Source organism: Ambystoma mexicanum, chromosome 7p (assembly GCF_040938575.1).
Source record: "Ambystoma mexicanum isolate Mex_15411 chromosome 7p, UKY_AmexF1_1, whole genome shotgun sequence".
In the NCBI taxonomy this organism is placed as follows: Eukaryota; Metazoa; Chordata; class Amphibia; order Caudata; family Ambystomatidae; genus Ambystoma; species Ambystoma mexicanum.
The window spans coordinates 266,974,315-266,997,704 of NC_090939.1; the positions used below are offsets into that span (position 1 = coordinate 266,974,315).

General features: G+C 46.1%; 1 long non-coding RNA gene across 1 annotated transcript in view; it reads left to right on the forward strand.

Annotated features, from left to right (window-relative positions):
* The first annotated feature begins 1,453 nt into the window (after nt 1-1,453).
* Nucleotides 1,454-23,390, forward strand: part of LOC138526033 (uncharacterized) — an 88,368-nt gene continuing 66,431 nt past the window's right edge. Inside the window, exons 1-2 of the long non-coding RNA XR_011283467.1 lie at nt 1,454-1,522; nt 7,068-7,139. This is a non-coding gene — a long non-coding RNA (uncharacterized lncRNA). The remainder of the gene's footprint in view (nt 1,523-7,067; nt 7,140-23,390) is intronic.

The window sequence follows — 23,390 nt, forward strand, 5'->3', positions numbered from 1 at the left end:
GAAGAGTTACAAGACTCAAGGTGTTTGTTTTTTTTCAAATTTGCCAAAGCAACATTTTTTTTTGTTATGGAGCTTGAGGCAGCCAATGATCTACTATTAGCACGCATTAGGTTGTTGATAAATTGTTTAGTTGACACCGTAGCCACCAATTTAGAGGCCTTAACATTCTTTGATTTTTTCTGTTCTTGCGACTTCTTTGTCATTGATTTCATAGAATCCACTTGGTTTGTGGCTCTTACATCAAAGACAGGATAAGTAGTTATCGAGTCATGCACAGTACTCATAGATTTGTCGATATGCATGGAGTGTTGATCGACATGTGGGGACGGGATGTAATTCGTCGCCACATGTTTTTCAGTTATAATTCCTTTAACAAACGGCACTGAAGTTTCTAACTGGGTTAGCTGTGTAGTCACTATAGATTGATCGCCAACTGGGGAATCCGAAATGTTTTCCACAATTTGGCAATCTACATTCTTGAATGTTCGTGTAGCAGCATCAACACAGACCATTTTGTTTTTCGCAATTACAGGTTGCTTCTGGGCCAGAGACTGGGCTATTTCTTTTTGTAAGTCAATTGCATTAATGTGTTTTTCATTAAAATCACTTCTTAATTGATCAACAACAGTTATCATTGTTATTTGGTCAAGTCTCATCAAATCAAAATTCTCTGCAAGGCATTTAAGCGTGCTATCAACAGACTCAAAAAGCTTAGCAAGGGCCATTAGTGCGATATTCATCACCTCGAGTGTCAAATGAGAAGTTTTAGAGGATTCAAAGAGTTTTTTGGTGAGATCTGTGTTTCTCTATTAGCTCTACGAGGCGTTGGGGCAATATAAGACTCATCGAGAGCTGATATGTTACAGCTAGAACGCTGGAACATATGAGGTGACTGTGAAAAATTAGAGCCATCTGCTCTGGCCGAGAAACAAGAGTTAGTAGAATCAAGTTCAATCACCACCTCTTCAGTGGTTTTAGGCATGTCAGAAAATGCCGGGCGCGAGGCACCAGATAAAGCATTCCGTAGGATCATGCTGTCTGACAAAGAGATTACCATATTAGCAGTTTTTGAGTTTCCTTCCACCTGCGAAGTGTCAACAGAGATAAGCGGTGCCTGAACACATGCATCAGTATCAGCGTTCAGAGAAACGGCGCCATTGTTAGTGATTTCTGGTGGTACATGAACAAAAGGCGTGACAGCCGGCACACCATTTCCGGCAATTCCAAAACCATATTTGCGAATGTCACTGTTGCTCGATGCAGCCCCTTTCTTCTTGTTTGTTGATTTAGATTTAGAGCGGGGGGGTTCGAGGTATTGGAGTTGAGCACTGTGAGAATGGCCTTTAAGACATGAATGATACTCAGAGCCAATACGTAGGTTGTTTGGATTACAACAAGAATCCAATTCTTTTATTAACTTAATATGTACTTTCTTTCTCTTTCTCTCTAGGTACTGAAAAGGATACAATTTCTCTTGAGGACTTCAAGCTTCAGGGAGATGGAGGTTTTGTCAACAGATCAGGTAAGAGTCTATAGTTTTCTTCTTTATAAAGTTTCAAACTTCAGTTAAAAGCATATAATTCTCCTTCTCAAGGTTTCCCTTTTCTTATTTCTCTTTATTTTGTCTTTATGATCTCCACTCTGGAATATATATATATATATATATATATATATATATATATATATATATATATATATATATATATATATATATATATATATATTCTCTTTTCTATTATCTCCTCCTTTGAGTTGTTCTTCTCTCCTTTCTTTGTCTTGGTTTCTAACTCTTTATCTTTCCTTTTCTCTCTCTTGCTCAGCTCTTTTGTTTGGGTACGTGGCTTCTTGTTAATGAGTACTGATGCAGCCTTTGACTGTAGTGGTATTCAGCTTCCCCTTTGTATACAGCTGTTCTCATATGGGAATGTTCCCTCCCCCTTTTCAAAACGAATCACTTCTCTTTAGTTTAGATATGGAACATTTCAGTTCATCACTTATTTCTTAAACGTATACTCTTCTAGTAAACACTGGAGTGCCTGGATGCTATTTTTTTCCATACTTGTATAAGCTTAAACTTTTTCCTTTCCCTAACAGTTCCCAAACGTTGATTGCGCAACGGCGCATATTTAAACTTCTCTAATCCTTTCAACTTGGTTGATCGTACTAATGTCTCTAGCAAAAGCGCAACGGCGCCAACTTCATTACTGTCTATCGAGCGACAACGGTCGCCTATTCTGTACTCAATCTGCATGCGAGTAAAGCGGTAGAGTTTTCCTCTCTCTCTCTCTCAGTCGCTCACTCACCCCCGACTGCGTGGTTTCAGTCAGACTTGGGTTGCAACAGCTGACGGCTGAAACTGACTTCGCATCGGGTTCGGCGAAATGTTCACCTTGTCAGTTTCCTTTTCCTCGTAATCATACGGCCTTGGTTGTCGGGGAGCAGCGCTCCGGAATCAAATGGTGATATCTCGCTTCGACCAGCATCACACTCCTGGGCGTTTTCACACACACACAGGCCCGCTTCCCACTCAGCTGTTCATGTTTCGTCACTCGCCCTTCAGTACGCCCAAGATAAACCGTCCGTCTCGCTCTCGTCCTCACGCGCTCTCGTCTCCTAGGCGACCAACAAGAAAAATGTGCAGGCATTAGAGGAAAGGCCATACAGTAGGGACTTCCTGGTCCTCAATATCTTCACTACACGGTATGAGTTTCTATAAAACTTACATCAGAACGTCACACCCCCTCTACTAAACCCTTAGGTTCGGGAAGGGTTTGTGCCCTGGATAAATAATCGGCTTGTGACAGCAGCTTCCCAGGATTGTGAACAGTTTTAAAAGAGAAGAGCTAGAGGGAAAGGAACCACCTTAGTACTCTTTGATTTGAGTCCTTGTTACGTGCTAACCATACCAACGGTGCATGATCCGTTATTAGAGTAAATTCACGTCCCAGCAGATAGTATCTAAGAGCATCAATGGCTCACTTAACAGCTAAACATTCCTTTTCTATTGTTGGATAGTTAAGTTCGTGAGGTAATAATTTACGACTAATGAACAGCACAGGTCTTTCGCCGTTCCCTTAATTCTGGAGAAGGACTGCCCCAAGTCCCGTTCCTGAAGCATCCGTCTGAAGAACAAATGGGGATTCAAAATCAGGGCATTGTAACATTGCCTTACTGGTGAGAGCTTCTTTTAAAGCATTAAAGGCTTCCATAGCTTCAGTATTCTGCCACTCCTTCTTTGGTAAGGAGGGTTTCCTCAACAGATTTGTTAGTGGAGTAGCCAAAGTAGAAAAGTGTGGAATAAATCTTCTGTAATACCCCACAAAACCAAGGAAGGCCCGTATTTGTTTTGGATTTTCCGGGAACTTCAGCTCTTTGATGGCCTTTACTTTCTCCTCTTGGGGTTTAATTATCCCTTGTCCAACATAATACCCTAAATACTTCGTATGGAACTCAGCTATATGGGTTTTCTTAGGGTTTACATGTAAACCAGCACCTTTTAGTGTTACGAGCAGCTTTCTTAGATGAATCATATGTTCTTGCCAGGTGTTACTATATATAATGATGTCGTCCAGATATGCACCAACATATCCTTCATGTCCTTTTATCAAATGATTCATCAACCTTTGAAAGGTTGCTGGTGCGCCATGTAGGCCAAAGGGTAATACCGTAAACTGGTAGAGTCCGGTCGGAGTAGCGAAGGCGGTTTTCTCTTTGTCGGTTGCTGATAACGGTACCTGCCAATAGCCCTTGGTCAGATCGATGGTAGTCAGGAACTTGGCCTTCCCTAGATTATTCAAGAGATCGTCGATGCGTGGCATCGGATAAGCGTCAAATTTAGAAATTTCATTCAATTTCCGAAAGTCCATGCAGAATCTTACACTACCATCTGGCTTAGGGACCAGGACTACTGGGGAACTCCAGTCGCTAAATGATGGTTCGATGATTCCTAAATCTAGCATTTCTTGAACTTCCTGGTTGATGGCTTTTACTTTTGACTCAGGTATCCGATAAGGTCTGAGTCTTACTATAGACCCTGGTTTAGTTTCTATATGATGGTAGGTTAGACTAGTTCTTCCTGGAAGGGAAGAGAATATGTCATCAAAATCTTGTAAAAGATGAGACAGCTCAGATTTCTGTAGTACCGTTAACTCCATGTTGATATTTAACCCTTCAACACCTATTTTCTCTTTTATCTGGGGAAAGTTTCCTTCTAACGGTACATCGTTAGTGATCATAGCAACGTTCCGTATTGGTGGAATCCACTTCTTAAGCAAATTCACATGATACGTCTGACACAGGAGTCTACTACCGGGTTGCTTCACTTTATATGTTAAGGGTCCCAAAACTTCTTGGATCTCGAAAGGTCCCTTCCAACTGGCTAACATCTTGTTGTCTGATGTGGGCATTAAGATTAGAACCTGATCTCCTTTCTTAAAGGTACGAAGTTGGGCTTTCTGGTTGTAATACTTCTCTTAGTTCAACTGAGCTTGGAGAAGATTGTCTCTTGCTACAACCCGTAGTTTTTCTATTCGTTCCTGCAGCTGTGAGGCATATTCAGTTAGGGACAACTCCTGTTCTGGTTGTTCCTCCCAATTCTCTTTCAACACGTCTAACAAACTCCTCACGGGTCTTCCAAACAATAATTCGAAGGGTGAGAAGCCTGTGGAAGATTGTGGAGTATTTCTGAGGGTCATTAGTATCCACGGTAATACTCGGTCCCAGTCTTTGTCTTCTGGTGAGGTTGTTTTCCGAATCATCTGCTTGATAGTCTGGTTATAGCGTTCTACTAACCCATCCGTTTGTGGATGGTATACTGCTGTCTTCAGATGTTCTATCTTTAATGTATTGCAGACTTGTTTCATCACACTGGACATAAAGTTTGTTCCTCGGTCTGTAACAATTTCTCGGGGAATCCCTACTCGACCTATAAAAGGGATTAATACGTCACATATCTGTTGTATATTAGTGGCCTTTAAGGGGAAAGCTTCTGGGTAGCGAGTGTCATAGTCTACCACAACGAGGATGTATTTATGACCTCTTCTCGTAGGATCAATAGGTCCGACAATATCGATACCAATTCTGCTGAATGGTTCTTGTACTAGGGTGCATTGGTTGTAGTGGAGCTTTCTTTACGTTGGCCCTATTCTTCTTCTGACAGTCCTCACAGGCTTGACAAAATCTAAATACTTGTTGATATACCCCTGGCCAGTAAAATCTGTCCAAAATTTTCTTAGTAGTTTTCTCTGTTCCGAGGTGTCCCTCCCCAACTTGTACGTGAGTGACTTCTAGTACTGTTGGATAATATTTCTGAGGAACTACAAGTTGCTTCAACTCATCCCCAGTCCGGGATTTACTCACTCGGTATAACAACCCTTTCTCTTTGATGAAATGTGGACCTTGACCCTTGGTATCTTCCAAAGCTCGTTCCCTGGCATACTGAAGTAAGGGGTCTAGATCTTGAGCAGTCCTGAAACTATCACCATCTTCCTCTATCTTCCAGTCCACTGCTATGGGAAGTACATTCTTACTCTTCCATTCTTCTTTCTGAAGTTTCTTTAACATTTTATTCTTAAATGCTTTATTGGTTGGTGGGTCGATTTCTTCTTCAAAGAAAGGGGCATTTTCCCACCAGCTCTTCTCAATTTTATGTATTAATTTAGGTAACTCAGGTATATCGGACCCAACTAATAATGGCTTTGGTAGATTGGGGAGAACAGCTGCTTTCACCCCCATGGTCTCCCCGCCTATCTTAATCTGGATATTCTTTGACGGGTAAGATTTTACATCCCCATGTACACAGCGTATTGGAATTTCCCCAGAAGAACGATAAGCTTCACCTACCAACTCTTGTGTTATAGCGGTCTGTCGACTCCCGGAGTCGATCAATGCAGTTGTCAGCTTTCCATCCACCTCCGCATCACAAGTATACAGGTATTGAGGTTGTTTTCCAGGTAGATGTTACAAATATTCACTTTCTTTCAAGGAGTCGAAGGCCCCCACATCCATTGGTTCCGTTTTTGCTTTCTTTGGACAGAACCTAGCAAGATGACCCCATTCACCGCAATCAAAACATTGAGGGCCTCGAACTGTGGATGTAAAAGGACGATAGTTGCTAGGGCCCTCACTGTTTGGTCGGGAACGTAAAACTTCTCCTTCAGGTTTCTTCAACATAGAATTTGGCCATCTCGATTGAGGCATAGCTTTGTTCACAGGGTGATGTAACTTGTTAGCTGTCGGATATGTCATTATCCGACCCTGTCCAGCTTTTTGATACGCCGAAGCCACATCTACTGCTTCCCTTAAAGATAGTCTATGGTGTTGTTTAACCCATCTCTGAACAGGTCCGGGAAGAGCCTCAATAAATTGTTCTAATATCACTTTCTCCGTTATTTCATTTGGAGAGGACACAGTGGGCTGTAACCATTTCTCTGCCAGTTCTTTAACTCGGTAGTACAACTGTCTAGGAGTTTCCTCTCCACCCAACTTGATGTCTCTGAATTTGATGCGATACGTTTCTTCATCGTGCCCCATCCTCCCTAACACTACTTTCTTCATATCTCCATACGTGGTGTCTCCTGTTGGGTTGGCGGTTTGATAAGCGGACTGCATTTCCCCGGTCATCAATGGTGCGATGTAATGGCACCATCTCTCGGCTGGCCACTGTGCATTTCGAGCAACTCTTTCAAAATTCACAAAAAAATGTGCAGGGTCTTCTCCTGTTGAATATTTTTGTAAGACAGAGGTAGGTACTGGAGTGTTGTTCCTGGTATTAGTAACCTCAAGTAGTTGTGCTTGCTGCATTTGTAAGGCTTGTTGAAATGCTAGTCTGTCTGCTTGGGCCTGCTGAGTCTGTAATTGTAAGGACTGTTGTAATAATTGTTGTCCCTCACTTAGGGTTTTAATAAGGTCCTCCATAGCGTTCTCCTATCCCACTTCTGACACCAATTGTGAGAATGGCCTTTAAGACATGAATGATACTCAGAGCCAATACGTAGGTTGTTTGGATTACAACAAGAATCCAATTCTTTTATTAACTTAATATGTACTTTCTTTCTCTTTCTCTCTAGGTACTGAAAAGGATACAATTTCTCTTGAGGACTTCAAGCTTCAGGGAGATGGAGGTTTTGTCAACAGATCAGGTAAGAGTCTATAGTTTTCTTCTTTATAAAGTTTCAAACTTCAGTTAAAAGCATATAATTATCCTTCTCAAGGTTTCCCTTTTCTTATTTCTCTTTATTTTGTCTTTATGATCTCCACTCTGGAATATATATATATATATTTCTCTTTTCTATTATCTCCTCCTTTGAGTTGTTCTTCTCTCCTTTGTTTGTCTTGGTTTCTAACTCTTTATCTTTCCTTTTCTCTCTCTTGCTCAGCTCTTTTGATTGGATACGTGGCTTCTTGTTAATGAGTACTGATGCAGCCTTTGACTGTAGTGGTATTCAGCTTCCCCTTTGTATACAGCTGATCTCAGATGGGAATGTTCCCTCCCCCTTTTCATAACGAATCACTTCTCTTTAGTTTAGATATGGAACATTTCAGTTCATCACTTATTTCTTAAACGTATACTCTTCTAGTAAACACTGGAGTGCCTGGATGCTATTTTTTTCCATACTTGTATAAGCTTAAACTTTTTCCTTTCCCTAACAGTTCCCAAACGTTGATTGCGCAACGGCGCGTATTTAAACTTCTATAATCCTTTCAACTTGGTTGATCGTACTAATGTCTCTAGCAAAAGCGCAACGGCGCCAACTTCATTACTGTCTATCGAGCGACAACGGTCGCCTATTCTGTACTCAATCTGCATGCGAGTAAAGGGGTAGAGTTTTCCTCTCTCTCTCTCTGTCGCTCACTCACCCCCGACTGCGTGGTTTCAGTCAGACTTGGTTGCAACAGCTGACGGCTGAAACTGACTTCGCATCGGGTTCGGCGAAATGTTCACCTTGTCAGTTTCCTTTTCCTCATAATCATACGGCCTTGGTTGTCGGGGAGCAGCGCTCTGGAATCAAATGGTGATATCTCGCTTCGACCAGCTTCACACTCCTGGGCGTTTTCACACACACACAGGCCCGCTTCCCACTCAGCTGTTCATGTTTCGTCACTCGCCCTTCAGTACGCCCAAGATAAACCGTCCGTCTCGCTCTCGTCCTCACGCGCTCTCGTCTCCTAGGCGACCAACAAGAAAAATTTGCAGGCATTAGAGGAAAGGCCATACAGTAGGGACTTCCTGGTCCTCAATATCTTCACTACACGGTATGAGTTTCTATAAAACTTACATCAGAACGTCACAAGCACATATTGGCATCTGCCACGTCTGTCGGTCATTCATCATGGAGAGGCTGCGACTCAGACATGATGCGTTGACGTATGTTAGCAGGCATAGCAGTTGTCGATAAGGCCCCTTTGATTTAAATGCCATGTGTTTGTGTGTTAATTCTGAGCAAACTATGGGCGGCCAACTTGTATAATAGCAATGCTCACAGAAACTTAGATTAATGTCACTGAAAGATGCAGTAAGGAACGCAAGTATAAATCAGAGCACAAAAACCCGCAGGCCCACGAGCCCCGAGCGCCGCGGCGAAGCAGCAAAGTGGTACTCGATGGGACTCACACGGGTTCGCGCGCACGCTGCGCGCACCTGTGTTCTTTTATGCACCCGCCTCTCAATTAGTATCCACAAAGCCTAAACAGATAAAAAAAATGTGTAAATAGCAAAGCTATAGTAATAGCAAGCAAGTACACTGTTCTTGATTAAGAGTTCACCTTGTGGGAAAGGTAGTCCAATATGCAAGCTTGCGCTTGTGAAGTCTTCCAGCAGTAGAGCAGAGAGTCGTGGCAAAGCGGGACTCACACTGGTGCGCGCGTGCGGTGCGCGCCTGTGTTCTTTTATGCACCTGCCTCTCAATATCCACAAAGCCTTGTGGGAAAGGTAGTCCAATATGCAAGCTTGAGCTTGTGAAGTCTTCCAGCAGTAGAGCAGAGATTTGCGGCAAAGCGGGACTCAGCGGGACTCACACAGGTGCGCGCATTTAAATGGATTTGTACAGTCGCCTGGACATGATGTTCCACATAGTGAATGCAAGGAATGAGAAATAAGATTCTACCTGAGCATACGGACCCAGATGGTGCATCACAGTGGTGGCCACCCCGTGATGGGGAAGTTAATGGAGACTGTGCTTCTGGGATGCAGTGTTCCTTCCCATCTGTGATGACCCAGGTATAATGAGCATAGCTTGGAGACCCGGATTTATGAACAGAATGGATGTCTGTGGCCCAATCTGTGTGGGGAGCCCGACATGTCAGACCCAGGGCACTGCACAGCCCGGCCCCAGGTGGAGTGAAATTATCCTGACTGAAGGCAGTAAGTGATTGGGGAGCTTGGAGTGATTACATCTGGAGAAGAGAGTGCCCCAACACGGTCCTCTCACCTTCTCAGGCGTGATAACTGGCCTTCAGAATCGGTGCATTCAGAATATTGGCTGGAAACAGGAAGGCTTGGGACACCTGAGAACATTGGTGAATTACACGTAGAGCACAAGTATGCCGGGCGGCCATGTGGGACTGCTGTGGAGTCTGCATTGTTATTTCGGCACTGAACGTCACTGCTCGCTTCAGTTCTGATCCCGCAGAGGTACAATTCTGCTAGAAAGTACCATGACGACCCCCACTATTGCATGTCTGGGAACCCTGGTGGCTATCTCTACTGAGGCTCTGCAAGAGCTTCCTCCGCCAGTTCTGTTGTTGAATCCGAAGGGGCAGCCTGCACTGGCAAATCCAGCTGACAGGAAATCACTTCCCTTGCTTGCTGCTACGGGATCGCCTGCACCTCATCACTCCTGTGTGGTTGACGTTTACAACCCGGAGTGGGGAGGCAGAGAAGGTGAGGTGCTCTGCATATATGAGTTGTGGCAAATGCAGGAATAGAAGTGGTGCCTCATGAATCCCTGTGTTGGTTAGACACTGGTGACAGTCCTTCGTTGGTAGTTGGATACTGTAGACACCCAGGAACGGCCACAAATTCTGTAAACTTCCCACCCAGCCCCCGGCTCATTTCCAGCCTTTGCAGCCCGTTGAGCTTCAAGCTGCCATTACAACGCAATCACAAGAAGTGCCTTGTGATTGGTGATTTAAGGCACTTTCCTCATAGTCCAGAGAAGGGTTCTTTCCCCCCTGAGTCGCCTTCCTTCCTCCTCTGCTGCTGGAGCAGCATAATACCTCACTCAGCAACCTGTGTGATGTTGTACACCTGATTCGTCTGCGCCTGTGTTGCTACTAGGCAACCTGGTGAGTTAATCGTGCATTGGTAGTTTCTCTGCCCTCTCACTCCATGGTGCTCTCCATCCCTCCTATTTACTCTAACTGCTACTCTATCACTTATCCTACCTCTCTTTCGCAGCCTGGAAGAAAAAAGTTAAAGAAAGATCTCCTGGTCTCCAACCCAAGCCTGCCCATCGCTGACACCTATGTCAACACTTCTTCCAGGCAGACTGTCACTGACATCCTCTTTGTCGCTCTGTCCTCGACCTATGGACTCACCATATGGTCTCAGTCCTCTCCCCTTTCTCTTCTTCACCCATCAATGGTGGAACCAGATTGGAAGTACTCTTGGCACACTTCCTATCCTCTAGTTGCATCATTAATGTCTACCAGAATGGCACTGTTATGTCCCAGGGCTCTCAGCCCAACCCCCTCCTTCCTGATAGGCTTCTTCCATCTCTCATCAACGTCATCCCTTCTCCTGCCACTCCTCCTTCTGCTAATCCATTGTCCCTTAGCCACCGCTGGCAGGTGTACCACATCTGTGTACCCCTCCTCGGAAGACCTTCAAAGAGGGCAACCAGCTTCACTTAGCTACCCTCAATTCTAGCTCTGCTGTTAAACACTCCTCTGACATCTGTCAACTCCTTGAAGACTTTGACCTTGATGTCCTCGGTCTCACTGAGGCGTGGTTCACTGCCAACTGTGTCACTGTTTTTGACACACTGCTCCCTGGGGGCTACATGATCCTTTCTAAGCCCAGGCCTAACCAGTCTGAAGGTGGAGTGGCCCTGATCTTCCCTGAAGGGTCCCTACTACCATCATACTCTCTCAGTACTACTCTTCCTTTGAATGACTCATCTGCAGACTTGGTGTCTCTCCTATCCTCTCGCCACTATCTACAGGACCCCTGGTCCGGTATACTTCTTCCTTTCAGATTGGTCTGACCTCACCTCTTCTCTCCTGGCCTACATCCTGGCTTATCCTCCTCAGAGACTTTGATATTCACCTTGACTCTCCTGATGCGGCCACTGGACTCTTCTGCAGCCTCTGTGACCCTCTTTCTCTCACCATTCTTCCCTCCGGTCCGACCCACACACCCGGACACACCTTGGATGCTCTCATCTCAGCAGACATCCCCATCTCCAACCCTCTCACTACACCTCTCGCCTGGTCTGACCATGCTCTTTGGTCCTCTCATCTGAATTTATTGGGTCCCCGGGCTAAGGCTCTGCCTGTACTGCCAGTCTCTTTCTCCGTCATTCCACCAATGAAGCTGGATTGAAGCACATCCACTGACAGACTGGCCTGCTGCCTTCTACAAAAGCAATACAGACTCTCCATCCGCTCAAAGAAGAGGGCCCATATCCAAGCCTGCATCTCTGGGTCCACTAACAACACAGCTGAACTGTTCAAAATCTGCAAGGAACTTGCAAATCCTACTGTAGTCTCCACTTCTCCACTGCCATCCCAGGCCCTCTGCACTGCACTGGCCTCCAGCTTCACAACCAAAACTCAGGACATCCTGTCCTCACTCTCCTCTGTCCCCCTTCTTCCTCCCTCCCCTGATCTCAGGACTCTCTTGACCCCCCATCCACCCTTCCCGCCTACACTCCCCCTTCTCGCTCATAGCACCAGATGAGGTCTCTAAACAAGTCCTCTCTCTGAAAGTCTCCTCCAAACAGGTGCATCCTCCACTCCTCCAGAACTATCAAGGACAACATTGCCTCTCTTGCTCCAGCCTTGGCTGATTTCTGCAATCCCTCCTTTGCCACTGGCTCCTTCCCACTACCCCTCAAGCACTGCCTTGTGCACCCTCTCCTTAACAAGCCTTCCGCTGACCCTTCATGCCCGGCCAACTACCGCCCTATCTCCATTACCCCCTTCCTGGGCAAACTGTTGGATAAGTTGGTCATCTCCCAACTGATCCACCACACTGAATCTGTTGGTTTTCTCCATGACCACCAGTCTGGCTTCAGAGCAGCCACAGGCACAGAAACTGCTCTCCTGAACAACCATGAAAACTTGCTCTCAAATCTCGATTCCAACTCTCCTTCCGTTCTCATCCTTTCCGATCTTTCCTCTGCCTTTGATACGGTAAATCATGCCACCCTTATAAATTGGCTCCATTATACCCTTGGCATCATTGACCTGGCACTGAGCTGGTTGACCTCCTTCCTATCTGACCGACCTTCCCAGTTTAAACTAGGACTATTCCTCTCCTCCACCACACTCTCCAACTGCAGCAGCCCTCAGGGCTCTATCATCTCGCCGTGGCTCTTCAATATCTACCTTGCCCCTGTGGCCCACTTGATCTCTACCTTCTCTCCTCACTTCCAGTGTTATGCAGACGACATGCAGCACTCCTTCAAGCTTCCCTCCACTTTGTCCCGTTCTTCCTCATTCCTGACTGTCTGACTGCTATTCAGGAATGGTGCACTGCTAACGATCTCTGCTTAATGGCAGGAAGACTAAGATCTGGCTCATTGGGACCCCTATTCCCTCCATTCCCTCCTACTCTCTGGATGCCCTCTATGGGTCCCCTCACTTCACCCTCTTGTGAGGCTACAAATCTTGCAGTCATCTTCGACTCCTCTCTCTGTCAAACCCCGGTGGTGACTCCCGACACTCCTCCTCACCTGTATCTTCAATAGAACTGCCAGGCGTTTCAGTGTCCTCCTTCTTGCGTGATTTAAGCTTCCTCTCCTTCTTCTTATGGAGATAGAGGCAAGCTCCCTCGGGGGGCCACCTTGACCAGAAAATAAACCCAGTCCAGGCAAACCCCAAGGAGCAAGCCCCCAAAAAGTCAGGAAAAAAGCCACTTGCCGTAAAAAAAAACCCCTGTTAGGTGTGATAGCTGTTGGTTGCCCAAGATAGCTGCACGTTAGATGGAGACTGGTAAAAGATTTAATGTCTGTGAGGGTTGATGAGTTGCGAGATGAAAAAGGAGAGATCTGATGTGAAGTATACACAGCAAACTGTCCATAGGGGTGTAGATGCCTGGAAATACTTCTTGCAGGTAAGGGAAATTCCTTAGACCAATATACCACAGATAACAGCCTGTGGCCAGAAGTCCCAACTAGAGGTAAACAATAGAAGGAAGGACAAGAAGGAAAAGAACTGTGCAAGGTATTGGGGACAGATAAATACAGAACAAAATACTGAAGAGTAAACAAAAAAGCACGGAAAGGAAAAAGTAAAGAAGGAAAATAAGTCTCGGAACCAGAGGAGGAGAAAAGTAACACCGGTGAAAGAGGCTCAGAACTGACAAAAAGGTAAGCTGCTTTCAGTTGCCAGAATCAGGGAAGTAAAGGCACTGCCGGCAGACACAACCTCCAATAGACGGAGAGGAGTAGTGGCACCAGAGATAGGAGGAAAGGTTTGGCCGGCAAACGCGACCAACAGAAAGCAAAATGCTAAGGACACCGCGGCTACCGTGGCTGGAAGCCTACGGCAGCCGTGAACGTACAGTCGGAAAATTCAAAGGATAGATAGGGAACAAGAGAAAGATAGCAGAGCTGAGAAAAGTATGAGACCAAACTAAAGGAAACACAGCAAAGGCTTGTAAGGAAAGGGAAAACGGAAAAGGAAAACAGGGAAAGAAATGAACTACGAAGGTTACCTGAAGAAATAGAATGAACCACCTGAGCGGTGATGGAAGACTAGGCTAAAAGCAAGCATGAGGTAGAGTAGGAGAACGCGAGCATACTGTACAAAAACAGGAACTAGCAGTGAATACCAAAAGACGGATACAACGAAGGGAGTGGGAGCACTTCCCCTAGTGTTATAGAGTAAGCAGCCATATTGGAGGAGGACTAGACCGTCAAAGTGGGACTATAGTCAGCCATGTTAGGTGTATCTCCATCACTGCCAGTACTTCCAAGGGCGATGAATGACAGTATGCCCCCTTCTATAACTGCCTCCACCAGGCTTTCCGGGGTAATTTCTGTGAAACTGCTGAATGAGTCTTGGAGCATGTACGTGAGATCTGGGCTCCCTATGATATTGGGTAACCCTTCCAATGAACCAAATACTGAAGAGTACCCTTTGGTACCTACAGTCCACTAATCTGGCTACCTCGTTTTTCTCAGGTTCAGTTGGCTTGGAGACAGTAGTCCTCTGGATGGATCTTCCATAGGGGTTCCCTTTTTGCGCCTTGAGTAAGGAGGTTTGAAACGCAGGGTGTATCCTCCTCATGCTCTTGGGCAACAACAGCTTCTAGGCCACAGGATTGACCTTGGACAAAATCCTATATGGACCTAAGTATCTGCAAGAAAGCTTTCCCAGATGAGTCCAATGCGGTAGGAATCGATTGGACAACCAAATCTTCATTACAGGCTTCCATTCAGGATTGGGACCCCACTTCAAATCTGCATACTTCTTATATACCCTTCGACTCTCCTTCAGGGTGTTAAGTGCATCCTTGTGTGCCTTGTCCAGATCTGATAAGAGCGCATCCACGGCAGGAGACCTAGGCGATGGTAGTCCAGTCAGAGGAAGTTGACTGGGGTGATAACCATACTTACACTTGAAAGAGATCATTCCTATGGCTTTATGGTAGGTATTATTATAAGCGAATTCGGCCATGGGAAGCAGTTCCGACCAAGTGTCTTGTTTCCTGTTACAGAAACACTGTAGGTATTGCTCAAGGTTGGCATTAAGACGTTCCGTCTGCCCATTGGTCTGCGGGTGATATCCCGAGGAGAGAGCCCTGGCATTCATACAAGGCAGACCAAAACTTAGAGGTGAATTGTGAACCTCGATCGGTAACTATAGTACAGGGAATGCTGTGTAGTCAGACTATGTCCTTAAGAAAAACCGTTGTGGTCTCAGAAGCAGAAGGAACACCAGATAGAGCAGAGAAGTGTGCCAGTTTGGAATAAGAGTTCACTGTGACCATTATAGCAGTCTTGACGTTGGAGAGGGGTAGATCAACCACAAAATCCATCGATATGTGTTCCCATAGTCTGGAAGGTAACTCTCCCTGTTGGAGTAATCCCAACGGTTTCTGTCTGGATATCTTACTGGAGGCACATATGGGAAAGGAAGACACATGGGGCCGTACGTTCTGAGGCATAGATGGCCACCAGAAAACTCGAGATACTAGCTCAGTGATAGCCCTCTCTCCCTTAGGCCCCGCAAGTGGTAGGTCATGACAAAACCATAGCGCCTGAGTACACAAGGAAGAGGAAGGTAGGTATAAGGCAGTCTTATGAAAGAGGAGATGACCCTTCCTTTGGAGCTTATAGTACTTGACCTCTGCGGTGTCATAGCTTTGTACACCTTCCTTAACTTCTTGGGGCAAAGTATTGCACACGGCTAGGAATCTTTCTTCGGGAATAAGCCATTCAGGTCGTTGCACATTGTCCACGTCTCCGAACCAACTGCGTGAGAGGGCGTCTGCAACAGTGTTCTGTGAACCAGGAATATATGTGATTTGGAAATCAAAACCGGAGAAGTAATACGCCCATCTGGCGTGTCTGGCATTATGGCATTCCATTTGTTGGAGCACCTTCAAGTTCCGGTGGTCAGTACGTACAACAAAAGGATGTGAAGCCCCCTGGAGTAAGTGCCTCCATTCTTCGCAAGCTAGCCTAATAGCCAACAGCTCTCGCTCCAGGACAGAATAGTTTCTTTCACTAGAGGAAAGGGTACGTGAAAAATAAGCAATCGGATGCTCCTAGCAAGTCTGATCTTCCTGTAGCAGAACAGCCCCTAGAGCACCACCTGAGGCATCCGCTTCCAGTATGAAAGGTTTGGACTGGTCTGGTTGCATCAATACGGGTGCTGTTGTAAATAGCTCCTTCAGACACCTAAAAGCTGCTTGCGCTTCTTGGTTCCACACAAAAACAACCCCCTTCTTCAATAATGTGGTCAAGGGCAATACAACATTAGAGAAGCCAAGGATAAAGCGACGGTAAAAATTAGCCAGTCCTAAGAACGGTTGTATGTCCTTAACTGAGTTGGGTTCTGGCAGACAAGATATACCCTAGGTAGGGTACCTCAGTAGCGTCAAAAATACACTTTTCTGGTTTGGCATACAACTGGTTGTCTTTCAACTGCCGGAGTACTTCCTTCACATGAAGACGATGCATCTGGAGATTGGGTGAGAAGACCAAAATGTCGTCAAGATACACAACAACCGAAATGTAGAGTAAATCAGCAAATATCTTGTCTATAAATCTTTGGAATACCGCTGGGGCATTTACCAGGCCGAATGGCATCACCCGGTATTCGTACAATCCCAGCAGAGTCTAAAAAGCCGTCTTCCACTCGTCTCCCTCCTTGATCCTTAACAAATGGTAGGCTCCTCTGAGATCCAGCTTAGAAAACACCCGGGAGTCTTGCACTGCCTCCAGAATGTCACGTATTAGAGGCATGGGGTACGTGTCTCGGATCGTAATATTATTGAGGCCTAGATAGTCAATACACAGGCGTAACTCAGCTGTCTCTTTCTTTGAAACAAAAACAGTGAAGCTCCACCAGAGGATTTAGATTCCCTAATAAGTCCATTTGTGAGGTTGGCCTCAAGGTATTCTTTCAATGCAATCTTTTCTTGCTGAGATAGTGGATACATCCTAATAAATGGAAGAGCAGCATTAGACTTGAGGTCGATAGCACAATCCTTAGGGTGGTGAGGTGGGAGTAGTCTGGGGAGTACATCTTCGAAGACGTCTGCAAAGGTCTGATACTGTACTGGAATGGAAGAAATTGAAGTTTGTAGCAAGGCCACCAAGCAGCCGGAGTGTACCTCTGAGCCTGAGTCCTTGATGCAACTCTGGCCACAGTAATCAGAATCAAAGCTGAGACAGTTGGCGCACCAATATACTGCAGGATTGTGTAAGCGCAACCAGGTTATACCCAAAATCACAGGATAATGAGCAGCTCTTATCACGTCAATGGAGAGTGATTCTGTATGGTGTCCCATTGAAATCCTGATAGGTCTGGTTTCCATCTCAATGGGTCCTGAAGACAGGGGCCTACCATCAACCCCCTCAACAGGAACGGGTTTCACCTTTTTCAGAAGAGGAATGTTATGTTCCTTGGTCCAGGCCACATCGATAAAATTGCCTGCGGCGCGCAATCAAGCATGGCAAGAACTATGATGGGTGGTCCAAAAGGAACACAAAGGGCGATCTGAAAGACCATCAAGCGGTTGTCTCCCTGGTTTCTGGTACTGGGGCAGCTGCAAGGGCTTGAACTGCCTTCCCCGTTACTTCCCTTGCATAAGTACGGGGCTGGGCGTTTCCCTGACGACGTGGAGGGACTTCAGGACAGTTGCACAGAATGTGCTTTGAGGAACCGCAATACATGCAGAGGTTTAAGTCTCTTCGTCTCTTCCTCTCTTCCAGAGTTAGTGGACCCCTTGTGGCACCAATCTGCATGGGTGTAACGCTCACCTGATTCTCGCAGAGGCGCCGGTCTTGACTGGGCGACTACCGTATCTTCCAAGGTGATGTGTAGCACCCGGTTGGCTCTTTGGGCTGGACCTCTGTGCACTGTATGCCTGACTTCAAGAGTAAGATGTCTGCAGACAGAAAATATGGGATTAATGAACTGGGGTTATTGGGGTGTCCCTATCTCTTCCCTTTTTTGCTCTCCTGTAGACCCCCAAAGGTTAACGCTCTCACCTTAGGTAAGTGAATGCCGAGCTCTCCATCTGCCTCGGGGCAGGGTGCTGTAACCAGTTTCTTCACTGGATCGGTAGCGCAGGCCTCTTGACTTCAGAGGACTGCTGTCCGTCGTTTACTGCACGAACTGTAAGTTTCGAGTAATTCTATTGTCTTTAAAGTCTTTAGCAATGATGTCTCTTGTTTTGCAGGTTCCGGCGATGGCGGATGACGGGCTGAAGTGAGTTGAAGATGGAGTCCGTATGATGAATAGAAGCGCCTGGAAGCACGTAAGTAAGCGCTTGTTGCCTGCTTCACGATGCGCTCTAACTGTCTTTTATTTTGCAGGTACGAGTTCGGAGCGGCTGCAGGGTGCCGGAATACCCACTGGGGTTGATGTGGAAAGGAGTAATGGCACGTGAGTATTAAAGTTCCCCAATGTCTTTAAACGCACCTTGTTTTGTCTTTCAGATGCAGGATGCAGCGCCGAAGGCCTCCGGAGCGTGCGAAGAGTCGGTAAGCTTTTGTCTTTCAGATGCCGGAATGCAGTGTGAAGACCTCCGGAGCGCACGAAGAGTAGGTAAGCCTTTGTCTTTCAGATGCCGGAATGCTAACCTGTTCTTTCTTGTCTTTATAGGTGTTGCTGAAGACTGGATTCAGGATGGTAAGCCTTTTTCCTTAGGCCCAGGATCCGATGCAGAAGACACGATGAGCGTTCTGCTGCAGAGGATGCAGAATAACGCAAAGCAAGATTCATCCACCGGGTGTGGTTTAAATAGCCTCCTGTAGTGCTTAGATGTCTCCTTCCACAGCCACGCCTAGGTAAGAAAAGAGTTCCTGCTTTCCAGAAGAGTTCCAGTGTTCTGAATCTAGGGAGTGGCTCCTGCCCCACCCAACAGGAAAAGTAGTTCCAAACAGAAGAGGATCAGAGGCTCAGCTGGCAGGCAAGTAAGCAGCATGGTCTGCTGCAGGTAAGTCCGCCCAAGCATTATGAGCCCCGCGCTTCCAGCGCTGGGACTGGGCACATTTATGAGCCTGGTGCCACTGGCGCCAGGACTGGGTCCAAAAGGTCCCAATTGGGACTGGTTGGCCCTCGGAACCTGGGTTATGGATCTGCTTCCAAGGGAGTTGGGAAAACCCTGACCTTTTGGAAGCAGAGATCATGACAGTACCCCCCCTCAAGGCCCCTCCCAAACCGGGCTTCTCCGGGGGTTTTGGCTTGTCAGGAAATGTTCGGTGAAATCTTTTGATTAGGCGAGGATCGTGGACATATTCAGCAGGTTCCCAGGATCTCTCTTGGGGGCCGTAGCCTTTCCAGTCAATTAGGTAAAATAGTTTAGATTTGGAGATCTTGGAGTCCAGAATGCTTTTGACTTCAAACTCGAGTTCTCCATCAACTAGGATGGGCTTTGGAGATTTAGTTAGTCGGGTTTGAGGTTGCACGGGTTTTAATAGAGAGACGTGGAAGACCGGATGTATCTTCATGTGAGGGGGCAAGTCCAACTTGACCGCTACTGGGTTTACTATGGTAGTGATGGAATAGGGACCAAGGTATCTTGGGTTGAATGTGCGTGGCCCTTTTAGAGGTAGATATTTGGTGGATAACCAGACTTGGTCCCCTACTTGATATTGAGGGGCTTCCTTCCGATGTTGATCTGCTCCTTTCTTGTATTGTTCTTTAGCCCTTTGAAGGTGAGAAACAGCTTCCTTAAAGGCTTGGGTGATTGTAGAATGCAGGTAGTCTACTGCTGGTGTTTCAAGATCTTGGAGGGGATCCAACTCCGAGGTTCGAGGGTGACTGCCGTACAAAAGAAAAAACGGTGTTTTCCCAGTTCCCGAATGGACAGAGTTATTGTAGGCATATTTGGCTATCCAAAGGATGTCTTTCCAAGTTTTTTCAGTTTGTTGCAGCATGCAGCGTAAATACTGTTCCAGAGTTTGATTGGTCCTCTCGGTTTGTCCGTCGGTCTGAGGGTGGTGACTGGTCGATAGTCTCACATCAATTTGAGCCGACCGACAGAAACTTCGCCAAAAATGAGAAATAAATTGACTACCTCGATCCGAAATTAGAACCGAAGGAAAACCGTGTAGTCGGACGATGTTTTCGAGGAATTCTCGGGCCAGAGTTGCTGCTGTTGGCAAGCCTTTGAGCGGAATGAAATGCGCCATCTTGGAGAATAAGTCCACGATTACTAGAATCGTATTGTATCCGGAGCATGGAGGTAGATCGGTGATGAAGTCCATAGAAAGCGTATGCCAAGGGCGAGGTGGGATGTCAATAGGGCGTAAGAGGCCTGCTGGTCTTTCCTTTTGACTTTTGTTTTGGGCGCATACTCCACAAGACATTATAAAGTCTCTGATATCTTTTTTCCAAGACGGCCACCAGAAGTAGCGCTTGATCTTTTCTGAGGTCTTGGCCATACCGGGATGACCTTCCATTAAAGAATCGTGATAACAGGAGATTACTTTTTTCTGTAAATCTGTGCTGGGTAGGTATAATCGTTCTTGGAAATACAATAAGTTGTCCTTTACTGCAAAGTCCTTTCCCTGCAGATGCCAATTCTGTATGTCTGCTGGAGTTACAAGTTGCCTGGCTTTATCCTTAACTTCCTCTATGGATTCTGTGGCGATTACACCCAGAATTCTTTGTTCGGGAATGATTGGTACAGGTTTAGGGTTGATCAAGTGTTCTTCCACTCCCATCCGAGAAAGGGCATCAGCTTTACCGTTCTTTGTACCAGGTCGATAGGTAATTATGAAGTCAAACTCGGCAAAGAATAATGCCCAACGGAGTTGTCTAGAGGATTGGGCTTTTGCGGTTTTCAAATATTGCAGGTTTCGGTGATCCGTAATCACAGTAACGGTGTGTCGGACCCCCAGCAGATAATGCCGCCAAGCCTTAAAGGCAGACTTGATAGCCAGAAGTTCCTTGTCAGTAATCGTGTAATTGATTTCAGGAGGCGAGAATTTGCGGGACCAAAATGCCACGGGATGCAACTGATTGGTTACCGGGTCCTTTTGTGATAGAACTGCCCCCATGGCAAGGCTTGAAGCATCAGTTTCCACGATGTAGGGGAGTTCGGGGCGAGGGTGTTTTAGGATTGGTGCAGAGATAAATTTAGTCTTCAAATCCTGGAAAGCTTGTTCCGCCTCGGTAGACCATTCAAAACGTTTGTTTTTCTTTAACAAGGCAGTGATGGGCTGGACTATTCGAGAGAATTCGGGGATAAACCTGCGGTAAAAGTTAGCGAAGCCTAACATGCTTTGCACACCTTTTACGGAGGATGGTGATGGCCATTTGAGAACTGCATCGACCTTCTTTGAATCCATACGTACTCCGCCAGGTGATAATATGAATCCCAAAAATTCAACTTCAGTCACGTTGAAAACACATTTTTCCAACTTAGCGAAAAGTTTGTGTTGACGCAATCTTTCGAGGACCATTTTCACGTGTTTCCGATGTTCAGATTCCAATGAAGAATAAACGAGGATGTCGTCAATGTAAACAACAACACACACATCTATGAGCTCTCTGAGGACATCGTTCATAAAATATTGAAAGGCGGCCGGGGCATTGCAAAGTCCGAAGGGCATGACCTGATATTCAAATAGCCCATACTTGGTGCGGAAGGCAGTCTTCCATTCATCGCCCTCTTTTACTCGTACCAAGTGGTAAGCTCCTCTAAGATCCAGCTTTGTATATATGCATGCTTTTCTGACTTGGTCCAGGAGTTCAGGGATCAAAGGTAACGGATATCTATTCTTAACGGTGATCTGGTTCAGGGAGCGATAATCGATACAAGTTCTAAGGTCTCCTTCCTTTTTTGGAACGAAGAACAAAGCTGAAGAAGCAGGGGACTTGGAAGGACGAATAAACCCATTCGCCAGGTATTGATCCAGGTATTGTCGAAGGTGAAGGTTCTCAGGCTCGGTGAGAGCATAAATTCTACTACAAGGAGGAGTAGATCCAGGTAGCAGGTCTATCTGGCAGTCATAAGACCTATGAGGACGTAGAGTGTTAGCCTGATCCTTCCGGAAAACATCTTGGTATTCAAGGTATTCGGGAGGTAACTGGGGAGTCTCTGAAGAAATTGCTGCCAGTGCAACACCAGGTGGAAGGTGACAAGTAGAGACACATTCTGGAAACTGGACAGTTCTTGCTCGCCAATCGATCAGAGGATTGTGTTTCTCTAACCAAGGTATTCCTAGAATAATCTGAAACTGAGGGGCCTTGATCACATCGAACACGATCTTCTCATGGTGTCCATCTTGACTTACTAGCGTCACCTCTTGAGTGGTATGCGTTACTGGCCCGGAGGCTATCTCCGTACCATCCACTGTAGTAATGACGTCCTTTACAGCCTTGGGACAAAGAGTTAGATTCATCCTCAAAACCATTTCATGATCCACATAATTGCCGATGGCACCGCTGTCGACGTAAGCTTCAATTGCATGTAATCGATCCGGATTATCAGGGCTAATGAGGACCATAGGTATCACGAAATGCGAGGTCACGGAACTGGTTTTCACGCTCGGCAAGAGGACCTCTATTCTTGTCGGGCGAGGTCGCTTCCCTGCTCAGTTTGTAACTTTGGTAACTGCAGCTCCTACTGCCTTCTTGGCAGGTTTCACCGGACAGTCTCGAAGAAAGTGCCCTGAGTTTCCGCGATATAGGCATAATTGCAACTGTTTTCTCCTTTCCCGCTCCTTTTGTGTTAGAGGACCTTTCAGACCCCCAATTTGCATGGGTTCCCCGGAGTCTACTCCTTTGGAAGGAGTTGGCGGTTTGGAAAATACTCGAGCATCAAACTTGGAACGGTCGGCCTTCCTGTTCTGCAGTCTATGATCTATTTGAACGACCAAGTCTATATAATCCGAACAGTCTTGTGGGGGATTCACTACTTGGGCTAAAACGTCTTTGAGCTCTCCATGTAGACCTCTGTAAAACAGCGTAATCCTTTTGTCCTCAGGCCATTGAGTTTCCACTATTAGTCTATTGAAAGATGCAATATAAGCCAAACGGTCTTGATTACCCTGTCGCAACGAAAGAAGCTCATTGTCCAAGGCCTGCCCCTGTGAATGTCTTGCGAACAGTTTATCCATACTAAGCTGAAAGGCTTGAAAATCATGGAGAACCGGATCATCCTGATTAACTAGAGGGATCGACCAGTCTGCCGCATTGCCACTAAGGTACGAAAGTACAAAAGCTACTTTAGCTTGATCAGTTGGAAAGGCGGCTGGCCGGCATAAGAAGTGCAACCGGCACTGATTGATAAATACTGCAAACCTCTTTGGGTCACCAGAAAATCGTTCGGGCGGAGCCAGAGGTAAATTCCCAGGTAGGTTGATCTGCACTGGATTCATAGAGGATGTTGAAGGAAGATTTGCCCCTGATGCGGGTAACGGGGTTTGTCCGGCTTGTGACTGTAGCAATTGTCTAGCAAGACCGTCTGTTCTCTCCTTGGAAATAATTAGTTCCCTTCTTAGAGCATTCGTTTCCTGACGAGCTGCATGCACTTCCGC